Raw genomic sequence first — 22,393 nt, forward strand, 5'->3', positions numbered from 1 at the left:
TTGCCATCTCCTGTTTGACCACTTCCAATTTGCCTTGATTCATGGACCTTACATTCTAGGTTCCTATGCAATATTGCTCTTTACAGCATAAGACTTTGCTTCTATCACCAGTCACATCCACACTGAGTGTTGTTTTGCTTTGGCTCTGTCTCTTCATTCTTTCTTGAGTTATTTCTCCACTGATCTCCAGTAGCATATTGGGCACCTACCAACATGGGGAGTTCATCTTTCAGTGTCCTATCTTTTTGCCTTTTCATACTGTTCATGGTGTTCTCAAGGCAAGACTACTCAAGTGGTTTGCCATTCCCTTCTCCAGTGGACCACATTTTGTCAGAACTCTCCACCATGGGTGCCCCTACATGGTATGGCTCATAGTTTCATTGAGTTAGACAAGGCTGTGGTCCGTGTGATCAGATTGGTTAGTTCTCTGAGATTGTGGTTTTCAGTCTGTCTGCCCTCTGATGGAGAAGGATAAGAGGCTTATGGAAGCTTACAGAACACCTGTATGGAAGCTTATGGAACACCCTCTTCCAAAAACACAAGAGAAGATTTCACACATGGACATCGCCAGATGGTCAATACTGAAACCAGACTGATTATATTCTTTGTAGCCAAAGGTAAAGAAGCTCTAAACAGTCAGCAAAAACAAGACCAGAAGCTGACTGTGGCTCAGATCATGAACTCCTTATTGCCAAATTCAGACTTAAATTGAAGAAAGTATGGAAAACCACTAGACCACTCAAGTATGACCTAAATTAAATCCCTTACAATTATACAGTGGAAGTGAGAAATAGATTCAAGGGATTAGATCTGATAGACAGAGTGCCTGAAGAACTATGGACAGAGGTTCATGACACTGGACAGGAGTCAGGGATCAAGACCATCCCCAAGAAAAAGAAATGCAAAAGGCAAAATGGTCATCTGAGGAGGCCTTACAAATAGCTGTGAAAAGAAGAGAAGTGAAAGGCAAAGGAGAAAAGGAAAGATATACCCATTTGAATGCAGAGTTCCAAAGAATAGTGAGGAGACATAAGCAAGCCTTGCTCAGTGATCAATGCAAAGAAATAGAGGAAAACAATAGAATGAGAAAGACTAGAGATCTCAATAAAATTACAGATACAAAGGGAATATTTCATGCAAAGATAGGCACAATAAAGGACAGAAATGGTATGGACCTAACAGAAGCAGAAGATACTAAGAAGAGGTGGCAAGAATACACAGAAGAACTGTACAAGAAAGATCTTCATGACCCAGATAATCATGATGGTATGATCACTCACCTAGAGCCAGATATCCTGGAATGTGAAGTCAAGTGGGCCTTAGGAAGCATCACTACGAACAAAGCTAGTGGAGGTGATGGAATTCCAGTTGAGCTATTTCAAATCCTAAAAGATGATGCTGCGAGAAAAGTGCTACACTCAATATGCCAGCAAATTTGGAAAAGTCAGCAGTGGCCACAGGACTGGAAAAGGTCAGTTTTCATTCTAATCCCAAAGAAAGGCAATGCCAAAGAATGCTCAAACTACCACACAATTGCACTCATCTCACACGCTAGTAAAGTCATGCTCAAAATTCCCCCAGCCAGACAGTACATGAACTGTGAACTTCCAGATGTTCAAGTTGGATTTAGAAAAGGCAGAGGAACCAGAGATCAAATTGCCAAAATCTGTTGGATCATCAAAAAAGCAAGAGAGTTCCAGAAAAACATTTATTTCTGCTTTATTGACTATGCCAAAGCCTTTGACTGTGTGGATCACAATAAACTGTGGAAAACTCTGAAAGAGTTTACCAGACCACCTGACCTGCCTCTTGAGAAACCTGTATGCAGGTCAGGAAGCAACTGTTAGAACTGGACATGGAACAAAAGATTGGTTCCAAATAGGAAAAGGAGTATGTCAAGGCTGTATATTGTCACCCCGCTTATTTAACTTATATGCAGAGTACATCATGAGGAACGCTGGGCTGGAGGAAGCACAAGCTGGACTCAAGATTGCTGGGAGAAATATCAATAACCTCAGATATGCAGATGACACCACCCTTAAGGCAGAAAGTGAAGAAGAACTAAAGAGCCTCTTGATGAAAGTGAAAGAGGAGAGTGAAAAAGTTGGCTTAAAGCTCAACATTCAGAAAACTAAGATCATGGCATCTAGTCCCATCACTTCATGGCAAATAGATGGGAAAACAATGGAAACAGTGACAGACTTTATTTATCCAAAATCACAGCAGATGGTGACTGCAGCCATGAAATTAAAAGACACTTGCTCCTTAGAAGAAAAGCTATGACCAGCCTAGACAGCATATTAAAAAGCAGAGACATTACTTTGCCAACAAAGGTCCAACTAGTCAAAGCTATGGTTTTTCCAGTGGTCATGTATGGATGTGAGAGTTGGACTATAAAGAAAGTTGAGCACCAAAGAATTGATGCTTTGAATTGTGGTGCTGGAGAAGACTCTTGAGAGTCCCCTGGACTGCAAGGAGATCCAATCAGTCCATCCTAAAGGAAATCAGTTCTGAATATGCATTGGAAGCACTGATGCTGAAGCTGAAGCTCCAATACTTTGGCCACCTGATGAGAAGAACTGACTCCCTGGAAAAGACCCTGATGCCGGGGAAGATTGAAGGCAGGAGGAGAAGGGGATGACAGAGGATAAGATGGTTGGAAGGCATCACCGACTCAACGGACATGATTTTGAGTAAACCCTGGGAGTTGGTGATGGACTTGGAGGACTGACATGCTTCAGTCCATGTGATTGCAAAGAGTGGGCCACGATTGAGTGACTGAACTGACTGACTGACTGAAGGTACAGTCTTACACCTGATTCGTAAGACACTTACGTGAAGATTTCTTTAGGCTGGATGCCAATAGTCAGAGTCGTTGTTGTTTAGTCACTGAATTGTGTAAACTATAGTGACCCCGTATCTTGATAGCATATTAAAAAGCAGAGACATTACTTTGCCAACCAAGGTCCGTCTAGTCAAGGCTATGGTTTTTCCCGTGGTCATGTATGGATGTGAGAGTTGGACTGTGAAGAAAGCTGATCGCCGAAGAATTGATGCTTTTGAACTGTGGTGCTGGAGAAGACTCTTGAGAGTCCCTTGGACTGCAAGGAGATCCAACCAGTCCATTCTAAAGGAGATCAGTCCTGGGTGTTCATTGGAAGGACTGATGCTAAAGCTGAAACTGCAATACTTTGGCCACCTCATGTGAAGTGTTGACTCACTGGAAAAGACTCTGTTGCTGGGAAAGGTTGGGGGTGGGAGGAGAAGGGGACAACAGAGAGTGAGATGGCTGGATGGCATCACCGACTCTGTGGACATGAGTTTGAGTGAACTCCGGGAGTTGGTGATGGACAGGGAGGCCTGGCGTGCTGTGATTCATGGGGTCGCAGAGAGTCGGACACGACTGAGTGACTGAACTGAACTGAACTGATAGTGACCCCGTGGGTTGTAGCCCACCAGGCTCCTCTGTCCATGTGGGATTTCCCAGGCAAGAATTCTGGAGTGCCATTTCCTTCTGCTTCTTTGGTTTTAATTGAGATTTTATATGATTACATCTTGTCTCCTCTCTTATGGTATCAATTATATTTTGTTTATTTTTGGCTGTATCATGTCTTAGTTGCAGCATGTGGGATCTTTCACTGTGGCACTTGGGCTTCTCTCTAGTTGCAGAGCACAGGCTCCAGAGTGAGTGGGCTCAGGAGTTGTGCTGTGAGGGTTTAGTTGCCTTGTGGCATGTGGGATGCAATTCCCCGACCACAAGTTGAACCCACATCCCCTGTGCTGGAAGGTAGATTCTTAAGCACTGGACCACAGGGAAGTTCCACAACTTCCAAGTTCTTCCCATGCCGGAGTTGAAGCTGGAAGAAGTCCAGCAGATCGTTTTATATCATGGAGGTTACAATTGTGTTTGCTGATTTCCCAAAGTGTCCAGTCCCTCAGCTCAGGCCTGCTCTATCCTGCTGGCCAGGCCTGGACTAAACAGAGAAAGCAGTTCCCAATTCAGATGCAAGAGATCCATCTTCCAATCTGATGTGAGGACCCCTCCTGCCTAGAGTTACTTGCACAAAACAAGAACAGTTACATTCCTGTAGGTCTTCCTCCCGATGTCTCAGCAAATAAAGAATCTGCCTACAATGCAGGAGACAGAGGAGACGCAGGTTCTAACCCTGGGTTGGGAAGATCCTCTGAAGGAGGAAAGGGCAATCCACTCCTGTATTCTTGTCTGGGAAGTGCCATGGATGAGGAGCCTCGTGGGCTATAGTCCATGGGGTTGCAAAGAGTCAGACACACCTGAGCACATGGCACAGGACCTGGGCTACCCTACAACCTTAGTGGCACTGGTGTCATTGTTCCAGGATGTGACTGCTGTTTTTTCAGTTCAGAAGCCTCAACTTCAAGCACTGGAACATGTGACCTCATCTCCCAGATAACCACTATTAATTATTCTCTCATCCACCCCACAGCTCACCAGAATTAACCTGCTCTGTCCAAAAAAAAAAAGTTTTTTAAATCAAGTATTTGATTATAATATGTACTTTTAAAACACTTAAGCAAATTGTTGGTTTTAAAAAACAAGAATTCCGATTTCCCCGGAACTCTTATCAACCTGAACTCCTGACTGGCAGCGTCACACAATGAGAACAGATTCTTGTACTGATGATTCTGCAGCATTACAAGAGTCTGGAGAGCTTTTGAATCGTCCAAGAAAGATTAAATTATGTTCAGTAGCACTTTAGCGTTAAGTGCATTTTATACTGTATTCCACATCGATGGAATCCAATCATTCACATGAAGCACAAGGTGACTCTCTTCTCACCCACAAGCCAATGTGTTTTACTTCAATTTGAATTACAAAGGGCTGCTACACACCCACTACCCTGCTACACACTGGAAGGCATATTCCATTTATTTGTGGGGCTCACAATTCCATGGTTAAGGAAACTCAGACAAGGAAGAAGACAAACAAATAAGCAAAGCAGACAAGACACACCTTATAACCCCAGCACCCAACACATGCACAAATTAACTGAACGAGTGTTTGCTCGATGACCTGTAGACAAAGGGCCATATAGGCAGAGAGATGCTGCCAATCACAGAACACGACACAGGAAGAAGATGGAAGATGTTTGCGCTCAGCTGTGGAGGATGCTCAGGACTCTGATAGTCTATAATAAAGTGGAGGGAAGAACGTTAGCCAAAGGGAAAGTGATGAGAACTTTCAGGGAGTGGAGAAAAGCCTGGTATTTCTGGAATATGTGGGTGGAAAATGCCAGGAAGTGAGGCTGAAAAAGTAAATCACAGTCTTTGAATATCATGCCGAGAAATTTTAATGTTTTCTTGTGGACAATGGGATCTTGGTCAGATGTGCCTTAGGAAAATAACTCCAAAAGCTCCTGGGAGATGGATTGGGGTGAAAGGGGAAGATAGAGACACAGAGGCCAGTTAGAAAGCTATAAATACTCTTACTGCATAAGTTCAAGTAAGAGATAAGGGGTTTCAGACACTTCCCTGGTGGTCCAGTGGCTAAGACTCCGTGCTCCCAATGCAGGAGGCCTGGGTTCAATCCCTGGTCAGGGAACTAGATCTCACATACTGCAACTAAGATCCAACATGCTGCAATGAAGATCAAAGATCTTGCATGCTGCAACTAAGACTCAGTCAGCCAAATAAATACATAAATGTTTTTTTTATTTTTACAAAAGAAAGAGATAAGTGATTGCAGTGATGGGATGAAAATAGGTACATAGTTTAAGAGAGACACTGCAGAGGTAGATTCAAGAATCAGGTATGAGAGGTGGGAGCTGAGGATGGCTCCAGAGTCATTTGCAGAAAGAGCTACATGCCCACCCCACCCTATACGCACACCCTTTGCAACACAACAGCTTCCCCCACCATCAAGAGTTGGCCTCTGTTTCTCCATCCTGTGAAACTGTATTCCAACTGAACAGTTCGGCTGAGTGGAGGGAGAGGATGCTGCTGTAATAGAATACCATGGACCATGTGACTTTAACAAGATACATGTTTCTCACAGTTCCAGAGGTTGAGGAGTTCAAGATTAAGGCACCAGCAGATTGACTATCTGGTGAAATCACCCTTTCTCATTTACAAGCAGCTGTCTTCTTGTTATATCCTCACATGCCAAAGAGACAGATCGTTTGTCTCCTTCTCTTCTTGGTATTGTTGTCCAGTCACTAAGTTGTGTCTAACTCTTTGCAACTCCATGGACTGCAGCATGTCAGGCTCCTCTGTCCTCCACTATCTCCCCAAGTCTGTTCAGATTCATGTCTATCGAGTTGATGGTGCTGTCTAACCATCTCATCCTCTGTCACCCCCTTCTCCTCCTGCTCTAAATCTTTCCCAGAATCAGGGTCTTTTCCAATGAGTTGGCTCTTCGAATCAGGTGGCCAAGTATTGGAGCTTCAGCTTCAGCATTGGTCCTTCCAATGAATATTCAGGACTGATTTCCTTTAGGATTGACTGGTTTTATCTCTTTGCAGTCCAAGGGACTCTCAAGGGTCTTCTCCAACACCACAATTTGAAAGCATCAGTCCTTCTTGTGTCTTCTAAAAGGCATCATTTCCATCACGGGTGCCCCACCCTCATGGCCTCACCTCATCCTCATTTACCTCCCAAAGGTCCCTCTTCTAAATGCCATCACATTGGAGAATAGGATTTCTGAGTATGAACTGGAGGAGGACCCACGCATTCAGTCCGTAGTAAGACCTTTCCTGGAACTCCAACCACTTTGGCTGGGTCCTGCCCTCCTTGCCTACTCTTGTCAGACCGAGAAATTTGAAGTCAGGACCCTGCCCTCAAAGCTTTGATGCTGCCTAGACTCCTGCCAGGTGGGATAAAGACATTTACAACCAAATCCCTGCCACTCACCCAACTTCAAGAAATGTCCCTCTCCAGAGATTCCTCCTGCAGCCCCATAACCCCTACAATGGGGGATGGTTTGGAAACTAAAGGCAGCTGGTTGGAGCTGGAGTTCACCCATGCCTCCTTGGCCTCTGTCACTTGAACAGTGGGCTCTCCTTCTGCCCACCCCCCTACCACCACCATCCACATACCCTGATGGGGTCAGTCCTGCAGCTGGATTCCATGCATCCCACTTCTTGCTCTTCCACGGTCTCCACTGCTTTCCACTCCATTTGCAGAGAAGCCAGTTTTTGTGCTTCTTTTATCCACTCAGCCAGCAGTCACGAGCACCCACCCTGTGTCAGCCATTGCTTGGCATTCAAGAGTAAGTAAAAGAGCACTTCCTCTGCTGCTGCTGCTAAGTCGCTTCAGTACGACTCTGTGCGACCCCAGAGATGGCAGCCTTCCAGGCTTCCCCGTCCCTGGGATTTGGGTGCTCCCAAATCAGACACCGCTGTTGTCTGGAAAAGGCGTGAGAATGCATGCGGCAGAGCTCTCGTAACGGGAGAGCGCTTGCCTGCTCGTCCCACCCCTGAGCTGGTTTCCTCATCCAACATAAACATGAAAAGTAAAAGGCTTTCTACAGCCCGGGAATGTATGGGATGAAATGAGAGAAAAGACCAGATTGTTCTTGGTTCTGCCTGCAGGTTCCGCTTTCTAGCACCCCTGGAGAAGCACACCATCAGGAGGCGGCTTCCTTGTGGTGAGGCTCTGATGAAGTGTTTGCAGCATTGGAGATGCCTTTAAGATGCTCAGTTTGAGGAGCTGCTAGGTCTTACCTAAAGAGCCACGTGCTTGGCTGGTATGCTAAGTCTGGAGGTATGTATGAGTGCTAAGTTGCCTCAACTATGTCCAACTCTTTGCAACCCCATGGACTATAGCCTGCCAGGCTCCTCTGTCCGTGGGATTCTCCAGCCAAGAATATTGGAGTGGGTTGCCATTGCCTTCTCCAGGGGATCTTCCTGAGCCAGGGAGCAAACCCACATTCCTTATGTTTACTGCCTTGGGAGGACAGTCCTTTATCGCTAGCGCCACCTGGGAAGCCATCAGTCTGGTGGGGCCTGATTCACAAGGAAGAGCTCTGGACAAGGGCGTTTATCCAAGAGTGCTGGAAAAGGACACTTACAGACCTAGATAAGCCTACATACTCTTTTTAAGTTTTTTTCTTCTCCCCTGAGCAGAGCAAGAGTTAAGAGATACATGGAGCTTTAACCAGGCCTCCTCCCTGAGGGTCACTCTCCCAGGCAATCCTACTGGTTCTGATGTAGCCCTGCCCCAGCCCAAGTGCAAGACTCCACGAGAGAGAAGGCAGCCAGGTGCCAGGCACCCTTGCCTGAGAGAAAGAGGGAATTTTCCCTGAGCACGTGGAGCTTCCCTGATGGCTCAGCCACAGGCATGTACCTGCAACATGGGAGATGCAGGGGGTGCGGGTTTGATCCCTGGAGCGGGAAGATCCCCTGGAGGGAGAAATGGCAACCCACTCCAGTATTCCTGCCTGAAAAATCCATGGGCAGAGGAACCTGGCAGGCTACAGTCCAAAGGGTTGCAAAAAGTCGGACACCACTGAGCAAGCCAGCACAAGCTGATCACAAACCTGAACAGGCAGGCAGGTGTTGCCCAGACAACAGTTTCAAAAGCCACAGGCAGTAACTATAGCACCATACATATCTCAGACAAGCACTCCACACCATCCTCCGTTTCCTCCACGAAACCAGCATAGCTCAGTCCCCTCCTCTGGGGGCTTGGTTTGGCTCGGCATGTTCCTTAAGTTACTAGATTTCCCCTCTTCCCACCCCAAGAAAGAAAGAAATCATGCTGCATTTCACTATGCCCAAGAAAAGAGCTCAACAGGGACTTCCCTGGTGGTCCCGTGGCTAAGGCTTTGGGCTCCCAATGCAGGGAGCTGAGGTTTGATCAAGGAACTAGATCCTTCATGCCACAACTAAAACTTCACATGCCACAGCTAAAGATCCTGTGAGCCACAGCTAAGACCAAATAAATAAACAAATTTAAAAAAAAAGAAAGAAAGAAGGGAAAGGGCCCCACAAAAATCAGCGAAATGTTCTGTGAGTCTTACCCTCTCTCAAAGATGTTTACTGTGGCATCACCAAGGATGTAGAGAAGGCCTTCCCCTGAGGAACCAATAGCACTTCCCTAACTGGAACAGCAAGTGGGCTTACAATGCCAGGCTGATCCAAGCACTCAAACACATACTCACTTAATCCTCTCAACCCCTCTCCCAACTCCCACCAAGGGATGTTTGATGACTCTGCTCCTTTTACAGATGTGGAAACTGAAGCCCAGATTGGTTCTGGTCTTGCCCAATGTCACAGCACTAGGAAAGGGGGAGCAGGCAGCGGGCAGGATTCCAGCCCCACAGCCCTCTGCTCCTCCTGCATTCCCACACCAGCCTTCTGTTCCCTGACCCCAGGAGAGGGATTCCCAGAGCCCTCGCTTTGTATGCCAGCTGGGAGAGTCTGAGGTCTTTGGAGGGCTCAAAGATCCCCGCACTGAGCCCTCAGAAATCCCAGGGCGTAAAGGGACTAGGCTAAGCATGAGCATTTTTTCCTTGTTAGATTGTCCATTTTTTTCCTTTCGGCACGTTCCTCATTTCAGTCATTCCTTTTCCTTTCCAGACCCCAGGAGCCAGAAATAAACTCACACAATCTTTGCGTTGATGTAAATAACCATTGGCTTTATTGAACCCATCTGCTTGGACTATTGGTTGAAATCACAGCTCTGGAGTGTTTTCTGAGCAACCGTAGAGCATCAGGATATTTAAGCAAGTCTTCTGGATTCTTTCATCTCAAAAATATTTACTGAGCAGCTGCCAGGTGCCAAGCACACGGTAGGTGAACAAGGTGAGTGGAGTCCCTCTGCCCGCGGCACTTCCGGCCCGTTTCTGCCACCTCTCGTCTCTCACACTCCCCTCCCCTGCCCTGCTCCTCGTCCAGGCTGACTTTCACACTCACCGCTGCAACTGTGGCTTCCTCTGCACACTGCATTTTGCCTCACTCTGCGCATGGCTGATGAATACATTTTACATTTAAGCCTGCCACAGAGCTGGAGGCCTTTGCCTGGAGCTCAGACTCAGAGCCTCAAGTCATCCAATAGTCCCAACAAGATAGCATGTCAAATCCCCAGTCTGGAACTCTGGACTCAGGCTGTTAGTTCCATCTGGACCAAACATACTTCCCACTACATTCACTTGTTTAGCCCAAGACATCATCCTCAGCAAGACCCCACTTGCATCAGAATCATTCATGTGCCATTAAAACACACCTTCCCCCAATCTTCCAAATCAGGTCTCCGAAGGTGGGATCCAGGAGTCTGCCTCTGAAACCAGATGCTTGGTGATTGGTGTGCTCCCCACAGTCTGATACCCACCTGCCTAGGTGACAGCCTCTGAACCCCAGGGTTCACTCTGTTCCAAACACTGGACTCCACAAGGCCAACCACACCACCACCAGATCTCCGTGTCCAACCCTACTCATTCTTCAAGACTAATTTCAATGGGCCTTCTCTTGAATTATCTGCCACGAGTCCACTTTCTGTTACCCAGCTGGAATCAATCTCTCTCTCCTCTTTTGGTATTCAAGCTCCTGTAGGAAATTCACGTCTAAGTGAACCCCTCCATTGGGGAGGAAGTAAGATCCCCAGAGAATCTCTCCACTAAGTGGACAGTGAGAGGGACAGGCTGCTGGTCTAAGATCTCCTGCTTAGGTTCAGAAAAACCTGATGTGTTCACTTTGCCTTCCTGCTTCAGAAAACCTTCTCTGGAAGGACTTTCAGTCCATGCTCTTCACTGGCCGGTCTCAATGGCTGACCAGTCCCTTTGCTTCACGCTGAAAGTGGAAGGCCTCTCTGCAGAGGGCATATTTGAAGAGATACCCAAAGAAAGAGAGTGAATCAGCCATCAGAAGGACTCCAGACTGAGGGAATGAGAGCACAAAGGCTTAAGGAAGAGAGAATATGTGAATTCCCTGATGGTCCAGTGGTTAAGATTCCACCTTCCAATGCATGGAGAGCAGGTTCAATCCCTAGTTGGGGAACCACCATCCCACATGGTGCGTGCTGCAGCCAAAAAAAGTGAAAAATAAAGAAAGAGAGAAAACTTGACAAGTGCGAGGAAGAGGAGGAGGCTATCATGGCTAAAGGTCATGAATGAGAGAATTTAAGATTGGAGATGCAAGGAAAAGCTATATTATGCATGACCTTGAGCACCAGAGGTAGAAATCTGGTATTTTCTAAGAGCAAGGGTAAATTGATACAAATAATAATAACCACCACAATGCGTGCATGCAAAGTCGCTTCAGTCATGTCCAACTCTGTGACCCTGTGGACTGTAGCCCACCAGGCTCCTCTGTCCATGGGATTCTCCAGGCAAGAATACTGGAGTGGGTTGCCATATCCTCCTCCAGGGGATCTTCTCGACCCTGGGATCAAACCCATTTCTCTTATGTCCCCTGTGCTGTCAGGCGGCTTCTTTACCTCTAGCACCACCTAGGAAGCCCAACCACCACAATCAGTGAAAGTCGCTCAGTCGTGTCTGATTCTGCAGCTCTGTGGACTGTAGCCGGCCAGGCTCCTCTGTCCATGGAATTCTCCAGGCCAGAATACTGGAGTGGGTAGCCATTCCCTTCTCCAAGAACCACCACAATACCTAACCATTACATGCATAGTAACAAGCTCATGTATACCAAGACTACATGTATAGTATCAGGTACTGCTTTAAGTACTTCATTTTTATCAGTTTAATTCTCAAAAATTGGCATGAGTAGATGCCATTATCCCCATTTTACAGCTGAGGAAACTGAGGCACAGAAAGGTTAAGCAACTTGCCAAGTCCACACAGTCAGGTGGTTGTAGAAGCCAGAATTCAAACCCAGGTGATCTGGCTTCTCAGTGCATGTTTTAAGCACAGCGCCGCACTGCCTTTCCTGCTGGGGACCTCACACAGAAAGACAATCCTGTGTGTGGCAGGAGGAGGGGGATGAATAGGAGGACAGAGGATTTTTAGGTGAGTGAAAATACACTGTAGGATATCACAACAGAAACGTGTCATTACACAGCTGACCCTTGAACAACATGGGGGTTAATTGGCACATAGCTTATAGTTGGCTCTCAGTAACTGCTCTTCCATCCATGGATTCAACCAACCATGTATTGTGTAGTATTATAGTATTTATTCCTAGAGGAGGAAATGGTAATCCACTCCAGTATTCTTGCCTAGAGAATGCCATGCACAGAGGAGGCTGGCGGGCTACAGTCCACAGGGTCACAAAGAGTTGGATACGACTGAAGCAATTTAGCAGCAGCATCATAGTTTTTACTGTTGAAAAATATCTGCACATAAGTGGACCCACACACTTCAAACTCACATTGTGCAGGGTCAGCTGTACATTTGTCCAAACTCATACAGTGCACAACGCCAAGAGTGAGTCCTCTAAGTGAAAATGATGTGTCAATGTAGGTTCATCAATTGTAACAAATGCACCACTCTGGAGGAAGATATCGATAATGTAGGAGGCTTTGCATGTGTGGAGGCAAGAGTGTTAGTGTGTGTTCAGTCACTCAGTCATGTCTGACTCTTTTTTGACCCCACAGACTGCAGCCCATCAGTCTCCTGTGTCCATGGGATTTCCCAGGCAAGAATACTAGAGCAGGTTGCCATTTCCTACTCCAAGGGATCTTCCTGACCCAGAGATGGAACTGTGTCTCTTGCATGTCCAGCACTGGAAGGTGGATTCTTTACCACTAAGCGGCCAGGAAAGTTTTGTGTACATAGATCATGTGATGCAGCCCTTTGATTCCTAGTATTTACTCAAAAAAATGAAAATACATGTCTACAGAAATACTTGTATGTGAGTGTTCTTAGCAACGTAGCAATTTAAACATGAATGCCCTTATTTGTTCATTGTAACCAAATACTGGAAACAACCCAGATGGTTGTCTTATGGGAAAAAAAATCAATAAATTGTGGTTATATTCATATAATGGAATAATACTCAATAATAAAAAGAAATGGATTGATATACACGGTAAAAAAAAGTGTGTACAATCTTAAAAAAATCATTCTGACTTTAGCAGGAAGGTGGATTATAGAAGGTGAGCAAGAGAATATACAGACTAATTAAAAAGTCTTGTAGCATCTAATTTAGAGATGTCAGTGGCAGGCCTGGGTTGGAAGCAGTGAAAACAGAAAAATGAAGAGACTTAGTCTATGGTTTTTCCCATGGTCGTGTATGGATGTGAGAGTTGGACTGTGAAGAAAGCTGATCCCCGAAGAATTGATGCTTTTGAACTGTGGTGCTGGAGAAGACTCTTGAGAGTCCCTTGGACTGCAAGGAGATCCAACCAGCCCATTCTAAAGGAGATCAATCCTGGTTGTTCATTGGAAGGTATGATGCTAAAGCTGAAACTCCAGTACTTTGGCCACATCATGCGACGAGTTGACTCACTGGAGAAGACTCTGATGCTGGGAAGGATTGGGGGCAGGAGGAGAAGGGGACGACAGAGAATGAGATGGCTGGATGGCATCACCGACTCTGTGGACATGAGTTTGAGTGAACTCCAGGAGCTGGTGATGGACAGGGAGGCCTGGCGTGCTGTGATTCATGGGGTCACGGAGAGTCGGACACGACTGAGCGACTGAACTGAACTGAAGATATACCTGGGGCTTCCCTGGTGACTCAGTGGTAAAGAACTTGCCTGCCAATGCAGCAGACATGGGTTCAGTCCTGGGTCGGGAAGATCCCCTGGAGAAGGAAATGGCAACCCACTTCAGTATTCTTGCTTGGAAAGCCCCATGAACAGAGGAGCCTGGAGGGCTACGGTGCACGGGGTCACAAAAGTGTGGGACGTGACTGAGCGACTGAGCAACAGCAACGAAGATGGATGTGCAGTCTGGGCAGAATCGAGGCTGACTCCCAGGTTGGCAGCTTGAGGAAACGAGCAGATGCCTTTACTGAACAAGGAATCGGCTTGGGGAGGAGGGTCTCCAAGTCCAGTATCCCTTCCCTTGGGTCACCCATGAGCTCTTGTCCACTCTCAGCCACATTCTAGAGAAAGCCCAGCACAGAGACGCCAAGGTTAGCCTGCACTGGTGGGCCCATGCCAAGAACCACAAAAGCCTCGTTTTATTTAAAATACAGAGCTTGGCAGAATTCCCTACCTAGACAGAGACAAGCCCATTACTTCATCTTGTGAGCTGCATTATGGCCTCTGTTTTCGTGTATCTATTAGCAAGGCCTCTCGGCTGAAAATCCAGCCAGGCCATCAGTCATTCCTCCTGGAGGCCCACAGACCAGGCGGCACAGGCTGGGAGCCCACCAGACATCCGTAGACATTTGCACAGGGGACTAAACCCCAAAGACTTCCCAGTTTGTGTATGGGGGCTTCGTTGCTTTATATTTTTAATTAAAAGCAGATTTTTATCAATCCCCCAAAAAATCTATTGGGGGAACTGTAATTTTGCTTCCAATCTTCCTGTTTAATACTCCCCTAATGCCCATAAAAAGCTTCAGAGTTTCCGTTCACGATTTGAATCTTCACAGATAATTAGCTGGTAGAACGACTTGGAGAGAGAAGCAGGTATATATTTTCACAAACTTGGTCGGGAGCGGGTGGGTGAGTTGTGGAAGAAGCGTCCCCAGGCAGTCCTGGCACGTGTCCATTGCAGAAACATAAACACACAATTCATTTAAAGTCACATTCATTTAGGTTCTTTAATAGCTGCCATAAAAAGTGCTTTCCCCTCTGATTTCTCAGGCACCCTCCACCACTTGGCTCTCCCACCTTCAGCCTCCCCCTCCAGATCCTCAGATCCACCGTCACTGCACTTAAGCTGCTCCCTGCCACCTCAGTCCCACCCACTCTCCTTATATTCCAGGTCAGTCCCCGTGGAATCGCAGAGACCTTTCCTGCCCCCTCTCCTGCCTTCTGGTCCTCCGTCCCCCTGCTCCACCCGTACTCACACTTCCCTCCCTCCCCTTTTTCCTTTCAGAGGTGCTGTGACCATCAACTGACCACCTTCTGAATGAGTCAGAAGCTGTTATATGCTCTCATCATTAAGCCTCATGGCAACCACGTAAAATAGTAGTGTTATACACACACACACACACACACATTTCTTTAACATCTGAAGAATCTGAGGCTCCATGAGGTCAAAAAATGTACTCAGAAGCCCCCTTCTTTTCACCTTTATTTTCTCTTCATTTCCACTCCCCCTTTGTCAGAAAATAGATACATACATACAAAACTATATACACACACAATACATAGACACATAGGTATACAGAAGGACAGACAAACTGACAAAAGGGCAAATACTCAGTAGAAGAAAGACAGGTTGATAGGTAGGTAGGATGGTAGACAGACAGACAGGTAGACAGGCAGGTAGGTAGACAGACAGACAGGTAGACAGGCAGGTAGGTAGACAGACAGACAGTAGAGGAGGTAGAATTGCCCCAGCTGGCAAAAATCAACCAAAAACCACATTCCATCTTTATGTCTTTTTTCTCAAGAAACTCTTCCGGTTCTTCTGCTAGGTGGAATCATAGCTCAATGAAAACTCCACGAGGTAGATTTTAAAGGCTGGAAGCAAGAAGCTGACTAAGAGGCTATTAGTTGCTCAGGTGTAAATCAGGATACATGAGATAATGGGTGTGAAGGCTCCAGATAAACAGTAATGTTCTCAAAGGTGAGAGAGTATCAGAATCATCCCTGATTGAACAGAGTTCAAGGTTGCAAGGAAGGTGGCTCATGACTGGTTCTTCGCCTCACCATGCACTTGAATCACCAAGAGGACTTCTTAAAGCACAGATTATTACACTCCACCCCAAGAGTATCTGATGGATTAAGTCTCGGTAGGGCCTGAGAATCTACATTCCCAACAAGCTCCCAGATGATGTTGATGCTGCTGGTCCAGGGACCTCACATGGAGGACCACTGGTAGAAAGTAACGTTCTGAGGTTAATTTGGCTATTACAATGATGTTCAATCATGTCTCTTTTAATCAAATCATATTCCCTGGTGTTTTTGAAAATGTAAACAAAAACAGCGGATCACTTTCAAGCTTGGGTCAAAATTTCAGAGGATGACTGAACTTTGATCCACTGCCCTGCCCCATATTTCCTGACATTATCTGGACTTCTCCATCTCTGCCTACCATATTCCTACCCATCTGTCTCCTCCTCCTGCATGATGAGAATAAAGAGCCTGTCTGTCCTGTTTGCCATAGAACTCCAAGGCCTAAACTCTATCTGGAATTGTGGATGTGCGTGTGTGTGTGTGTGTGTGTGTGTGTGTGTGTGTGTACATGTGTTCCTGTATGTATATGCATGAGGTTCCCTGGTGGCTCAATGATTATGAACCCGCCTGCCAATGCACAAGACTCAGGTTCGATCCCTGGGTTGGGAAGAGCCCCTGGAGAAGGAAATGGCAACCCACTCCAGTATTCTCGCCTGGGAAATCCCAAGGACAGAGGAGCCCAGCAGGCTACAGTCCATGGGGTCACAAAAGAGATGGACATGACTTACCAACAACTGTGATAAGTGGTAAACAGTGGTAAACAACCAACAACAGTGTATATGTATACATATATACACACATAAAAATGCATTCAGGAAATTAATCCTGAATATTCATTGGAAGGACTGATGCTGAAGCTGAAGCTCCAATACTTTGGCCACCCGATGGGAAGAGCCAACTCACTGGAAAAGACCATGATGCTGGGAAAGATTGAGAGCAGGAGGAGAAGGGGGTGACAGAGGATGAGATGGTTGGATGGCAACACCGACTCAATGGACATGAGTTTGAGCAAACTCCAGAAGATGGTGGAGGACAGGGAAGCCTGGCATTGCTGCAGTCCATGGGATCGCAAAGAGTCAGACATGACTGAGTGACTGAACAAGAAAAACATGTGTTTGTGTCTGGTGAACAAGCCAGTTAATAAATAGATTACCTGTATAACAAGACTCTCTGAAATGGGCAGAAGAAAAAAAAAATGGAATTCCATGGCAGTCCAGTGGTTAGGACTGAGCACTTTCACTGCCATGTGCCCAGGTTTGATCCCTAGTCAGGAAACTAGTATCCTGCAAGCTACAAGGTGTAACCAGAAAAAAATAAAAATAAAAAGAGAGAGAGAGAGAGATGAAATGGGCAAGAGAGTGGGCTCAGAGCTGGCCCATTTGGTTTTGAGGTCCAGCTTCAGGGCTCAAAGTCCTGAGCAGAAAATCTCTGAACTATCACTGCTCCTTCCCTAACAAGTCACCCTCCCCCGGGCAGTCCTGGGTGGCTGGCTCAGCTTCTCTAAGAACACTTATCTCCTAAACTGAAGACATCTAATCTTCGCAACCCTGTTCTCACTGCTGGCATCAGTTCAAAAGAGACCCAGTGAAGGGGAAAAGTCCTTTCACCAGTACTAAAAATACTCGTATTGATCTCCTGCTCACCGTGGCATGCCTCTCTCTCCTTTCCTACTTCTTCTTGCAGTTTTCATTCTACACAGCCCTCCAAATCAGGCACAAGATCATTTGGGCCTGGATCAAGGAGTTGGGCTGACCCTCCCCATAGTGTCACATCCAAGATCATTCCTCTCAACCAGCTCATCATTTGCAGGACCCAGAGCTAAATGAAAACAAAGGGACTCTTTTTAAAAAATTATTAGGAATTTCAAGACAGTGACAGAGGGCATTAAACCACCCAGGGTAACTGCACAGGTTGTACTGACCCCATGTTTCTGGACACAGAGAATAGACCCAATGTTCTTCCTGAAGCTCCAGGGAAGTTCTGTCCTCATTTGACACTGTCCGTGGGATTAATGGGTGGTCCGTGAGTCCACGCTCTTCCTGGAAGTTCATCAGCTCCAGTGCAGAAGGTCCTTGCCCTCTAGCCCCATGGGCTCCTTTGAAGTATCTGCCCAGTGGCTCTCCCTGACCCAAAGGAACACTTAAACACGTGGGTAGGAGCCCCTTTAGGGAATGGCTCACATGTCCCTCCTCCACCCCGTAGATCGCTAACTTCTTGTTGAAACTGTGTGTATTCTCTCGAGCATTTTGAAACCCACATGAACTGAGTTGCTGCAGGTGTCTATGAAAATAGGCATTTCTATGGGAATTCCCAAGTGGTCAAGTGATTAAGACTTCACACTTCCACTGCAGGGGCACGGGTTTCATCCTTGGTTGGGAAACTAAGATCCCACAGGCCAAGTGGTCAAAAATAATTTTAAAGAGTATATGGGCATCTCCTGTTTGAGCGAAAGAAACAGGGACATCTTAGGAACCACACACTGTTCCTAAAAATGGGTCAGCTCATTATTGGCAGGCATTCTCAGAGGCCTCAAGGGCAAAATAAGTCAAACACAAAATGCCTATTAACTTCCTGAAGTTTCAAACCAGCTGGGGAAATTAGAAAAACTAATAGAAAAACAGATTTTACCACCCTACAACTGAGGAAGCTGGGAAAAAAAAAAAAAAACTGTAAAGATGAGATCAGTCATATGGGAAGGGTCATTCCCCAGGAACAGCATCTCTCTAGGGGGACTGCATTCAAAACTCTACTGGGGAGAGGTCAAGAAAATTAAAGAAGGTTCTGGAATTTGGGCTGCACATTAAATCCACATAGGGAGCTTTCAAATAGGAACAAAAGCAAAACTGATCCCCGGCCCTACCATAGGCAATTCAGTAAGAATTCTTTCTCTATAAATTATGTGACTCATTACACAGACAACTTTAAGAACACACAACATGGATGGACATTATGCTGACCACCCATATGCCACATCCAGTTTCAGTAATTAATAGTTCGGGATCAATCCTGTTTCACCTCTGCCCCGACCCCCACCACCCACCCATCCACAAAATACAATTATTTTGAAACAAATCCCAGATGTCAAACTTTAGAATGTAACTGAAAGATAATGACTCCTTTTTAAAAAATAACTATAAACTCTAGTTAATGATCTGTGATGATGTATTAGTCATTCAGTTGTGTCTGACTCTTTGTGACCCTATGGACTACAGCCCGACAGGCTCCTCTGTCCATGGGATTTTCCAGGCAAGAATACTGGAGTGGACAGCCATTCCCTTCTCCAGGGCATCTTCCTAACCCAGGGATCAAACCTGGGTCTCCTGCATTGCAGGCAGATTCTTTACTGTCTAAGCCACCAGGGAAGCCCAAGAATACTGGAGAAAACTGTATTATTTAAAGAATACTGACAAGAGTACAGGAGTGGGTTGCCATTTCCTTCTCCAGGGGATCTTCTTGACCCAGGGATCGAACCCGAGTGTCCTGTCTCCTGCATTACAGGTGCATTCTTTACCTGCTGAGCCATAAGAGAGGATGTAGGTATATGTATGACTTATTCACTTTGCTGTACAGCAGAAACTAGCACAACATTGTAAAGTAACTATACTTTAATAAAAAATAAAAACAAAATAATCTTGCTTCTCCTCAATTACCATCATATGGTGTTTGACCCATTAATTTGAACAGTTTGATTAAAATAACCTTGTTTTGTCAAGTAATAAAGGCTCAGTCATGCCAAAAAGAAAAACTACAATACTATATTATACCAAATAATAATAAGGTCTCTTTATAACAGTAATTCCTCAAATCTATCAAAATCTAATTTCTCCCACTCTTTGGTATACTTTTAGGCATTAGTTTCAGGTAGAATGCAAGTACGGTCTAGGTGCTATAATTTGTTGATATAGCTCCTAAAATTATTTTAATTTATAGGTTCTTACTCTATCTCATTCTTTTTTGTTATGAAAATCATTTATCTTTTTAATGAAGAAATGAGGACAAGTGTTCTGTAGACTTTCTCACTGTCCATATTTTGCTCTTTGAATCCCCATGTCATGGTTTAACATTTTCTCCTGTCCCTGTATTTATGTTAAATTATGAAGGCCTAATAAAATTCAGTTTTGAATTATTTGATAACACTATTTTATAGGTGGTATTGTATACTCCACAAGTAGTCATGTATGGATGTGAGAGTTGGACCATAAAGAAAGCTGAGCACCAAAGAATTGATGGTTTTGAAGTCTGGTGCTGACAAAGACTCTTGAGAGTCCCTTGGGCTGCAAGGAGATCAAACCAGTCCATCCTGAATATTCATTGGAAATACTGACTCTGCAGCTGAAGAAACAACACTTTGGCCACCTGATACAAAGAGCCGACTCATTGGAAAAGACCCTGATGCTGGGAAAGACTGAAGGCAGGAGGAGAAGGGACGACAGAGGATGAGATGGCTGGATGGCATCACAGACTCAAAGGACATGAGTTTGAGCAAACTCCAGGAGATGGTGAAGGACAGGGAAGCCTGGAGTGCTGCAGTCTATGGGGTCACAAAGAGTCGGACACAACTGAGCAACTGAACAACAACAATTTTATACTCCAATCAAAGATAAAATCTAGTTGCCTCTTTTTCAGGATGTTAGTTTTGAATAATCATTACCTAGATTCATTAACTTATTAGGGTTTTTTAAACCTAGGTTTCCAAATCTATGATTCCTTCTTGCAGCAGCTAGAATGTTTCCATAAACAAACTTCCTTGTGTCAGCTATGTGGTTACCTGAGATACAGGTCATATAAGAAAAGCAGCAGAAATGCTTTATACTTCCTATTTACCAGCCAAACATGACAAAGGTTTATAATTGTTATTTTTAGATTGTCATTAAGAACTCAATAATATAACCTTTAAAGATTGAAGGCAGAAGGAGAAGAGGGCGACAGAGGATGAGATGGTTGGATGGCATCACCGATTCAATAGACGTGAACTTGGGCAAACTCTAGAAGATGCTGAAGGACAGGGAGGCCTGCCTACTGCAGTTCATGGGGTAGCAAAGAATTGGACACGATCTAACAACTGAACAACAGCAACAGTATAAACATGTTTAATGTGCTTCAATTTGTCATTCTAATTCTGTTCAAATTAAACTTTGGTCAATGGAAACCTATTTAATCTCTCTCCTGTGTCCTCCTGAGATGGTCCTTGTCATCAAGCTCAGAGCTTCCTTGAGCTCCCGTGACAAGATGCTTCAGGCCCATATGTAATTCTTGTCCCCAACTAGAATCACCCATCTTTCTAAGAGGCCCTGGCTTGGTTTTATGCAAAATAGTATTTAGAGGCCACAGTCCAGGTGCTAAGGGTGCTTATTGCTGCTGAGTTGGTGATTTGTTTCTGGACCTTTGCAATGGACAAAACTGGAAAACATTATATGTTTAAAGAGCGGGGGAAGAGTTTCTATCATGCTTTTGGGAGGAGGAGATATTGAATAATATCCTCTAAATGGAGAAAGAACTTTGAAATTGAAAAACAAAGCAGGCAACTCAAAATGTGATTATGAAGTTTACTGTGGGTAACTTACATACAGGAAGAACCAGGCATAGGTACTGATGGCTACACTCCATGCATCCATTAGGGGTACAGGGGAGGGACTTCCCTAGAAGTCTAGTGGCTAAGACTCAGCACTCCCAACGCAGGGGGTCCGGGTTCGATCCCTGATCAGGGGACTAGATCGCATACGCTGCAACCAAGTGTTCCCACGCCACAACTAAAGATCCTGCATGCAGCAGCTAAGACCCAGTGCAGCCAAATTAATTAATTAATTAAAATAAATATTTTTAAAAGGGAGTACAGAGGATTTTAAAGATCTAAAAATAGATCTGACTGAGAAGCAGGTCTGTACCAGTGGGAACCCAGAGTATTTTTTCCTACTTGGGGTCTCATGTCCATTAACTCATCTGCATCAGCAAAGTCATTTTTCCAGTTTTCATTGCAGATGAAGGACAGAGTAAAGGCTGATAGGAAGCTTATCTGACTTTGCTGTATACCTTGTAAGAAGGCTAACGCTCAGTCATACAGAAACAGCAAGAGACAGGACTGGGGGGCCTGGGATGAAAACCAAGTCAGTATGGTTCAGTCACATGCTGCTGCTAAGTCACTTCAGTTGTGTCCGACTCTGTGTGACCCCATAGATGGCAGCCCACCAGGCTCCTCTGTCCCTGGGATTCTCCAGGCAAGAACACTACCCTACTTCAATTCAAATTCTGAATTACAGGGTTTTTATTGACCTCAGTGACTTTTACATCTGTAACCTCTACCATTAAAAAAACCAGACACCAGTATCCCAGTTCATAATTATTAGTTTTATCCCTTAACACACACAACAGTCTCCAAATAACTACTATCAACAGTATGATTACTCAAATCAGTTTATGTTTTTCCCAGTTGTTTCTATGTTACAATTCATCGATAATCTAAACTTCTAATCTATAAGTGCCTGCTCTTTCTCTGTCACCATGCAAAAACTTATTAATCAAGAAATCAGGACAACCTCTTGTAGAATTTCTCACCAGAAAACACATAATCCTTCCCTTTCTTAAGTAAATGTAGCAAACCACACACTTAGCTTTCATCACAGAATCCTGGAAACTGGTCCCTCATGCTGCATAGAGATCATCCTTG

The sequence above is a fragment of the Moschus berezovskii genome, chromosome 27 (assembly GCF_049115385.1).
Source record: "Moschus berezovskii isolate FMDL1 chromosome 27, NW_MosBer_1.0, whole genome shotgun sequence".
NCBI lineage: Eukaryota > Metazoa > Chordata > Mammalia > Artiodactyla > Moschidae > Moschus > Moschus berezovskii.